A 1841-nucleotide genomic window follows, 5' to 3' on the forward strand; every position below is an offset into this window, starting at 1 on the left:
TACTTTAACAAACTGTTTTATATGTTATTTTACATTAAATTTTGGAGGTAAACTTGACTGAATTTTTTAAGAGAAAAATTATTATCTAATATCAAATATAATCTGTTTTACTTTGGAGGATTTGAAATATATAGTCATCTGAAGTAGCAATGGTAATGAATTTATTGTTTAAAAAGAACCATAATATAGGAGAAAAAATTTTATTTTCTTACTTTTCTTCCTATATATATCCACTCTATTTTCCTTATTTTCATATTTCCAATTTCTAATTTATGGCACTTTAATCTACAAAATAAGTTTTAGAACACCTTTACCATGTATTTCTCAATTAGTATTTGAAGTGAAGCTTTATTAACTTAACTTAATGTTTTAATTTTATTTTGTGTATTATCCTACATGACAGGTTTGCACACAATTCATTTTAAATTTACCTTTTAATGTGTTATTTTGAAACAAAAATGGCAGCTCATAATTTTCTTTAGTTAGGTATATCATCTTTAATTTTAACAAATTTAAATAAAAATCACTACATGTATACAGGCTTCAATGTCATGTGATTTTATGGAGTAAAGCTGACCAATTTTAGTACCATTGGTGGTTGTAATTGTTTTGTGCCCCTGTGATCGGGTCATGTAGTGACAGGCCTGATGATCCTTTAGTGACTGGGAAAGTATTCGCGTTTTTAGAATACTGGGGAGAATTGTGGCTCTTTCCCTTCACAATACACCTGCTTGGGCAAAGTTTTTTTTTTTTATACTTACCCGAGGACATTTTTCCATTTTGTTGTTGATGTTGTTCAGATAGAGTAGGAGGGAGAGAGAGGAAGAGACAGAGAAACATCCACATGAAAGGAACACATCGAGTGGCTGCCACCCACACAACCCAACCAGGGATGGGGACAAACTGCAACTGTGGTATATGCCCTTAGCAGGAACCGAACCCTGTTCTCTCTAGACCACACGCCAATGCTCTAACCGCTGAGCCAAACTGGCCAGAGCGGCTTGGGTAAAGATTTAATAGAGTTTCTAAACAAAAACTCTGTCACGTGAAACCTCTTACTTTTTCCACTACAGAATCCACAAACCTAATATTATCTACTCTTATCTTAACACCATTGCTCTCATTATATACCAAAGGTTCCTCCTTCATTCAATGTAGCAACTCTGTCAAGATTACCCTTTTTCTCCTTCTGAAATGTCCTTTGTTATTACCTCCTTTTCTGTATGATTGCTTCCAACTAAATCATTACAAAAGGTTTGTGTGTGTGTGTGTGTGTGACAGAGAGAGAGAGAGAGAGAGAGAGAGAGAGAGAGAGAGAGAGAGAGAGTTTCATTCTAAAAATAAACAATCTATCTGCATATAATTTAACTTCATTTCTCAGGTTCCTTAAGAGTTAAAATCTTGGAGCTATTTTCAAGTCACACTGATTCAATTTCCTTTATTTACAGCCATTCAAAGATGGTTATTTTTATTTACTTTTGCCAGCTCAATTGTTCTTTGAAAAACTTTTTTGAGGGCGGGTTGAGGGTGGATGTGATACTTTTTCTAACGTGCCTAAGTTTCTGTAAAGGAATGTTGGGCACGCTATCTGAATTCTCTTCCATGTGAACCATGTACATTTGGCACTTTCCACCCTGAAACTCATCTTCACTTGGCTTCAAGAACACCGTTGTTTCTGTTCTTATTGTTTTTCACTTCTAGAATAGCTAAGTTGGTCTACCTCCTTTTTTCTAGCTCATGACATCAGGGCCTGGTTTCATTCTCCCCTGGTTAATGCTTATTACCACCTATATAAATATATCACCATTCCCAACATCAAATTGAACTCCACTTTCAAGTAG

This window comes from Molossus molossus, unplaced genomic scaffold (genome assembly GCF_014108415.1).
Source record: "Molossus molossus isolate mMolMol1 unplaced genomic scaffold, mMolMol1.p scaffold_m16_p_5, whole genome shotgun sequence".
NCBI classification, from domain to species: domain Eukaryota; kingdom Metazoa; phylum Chordata; class Mammalia; order Chiroptera; family Molossidae; genus Molossus; species Molossus molossus.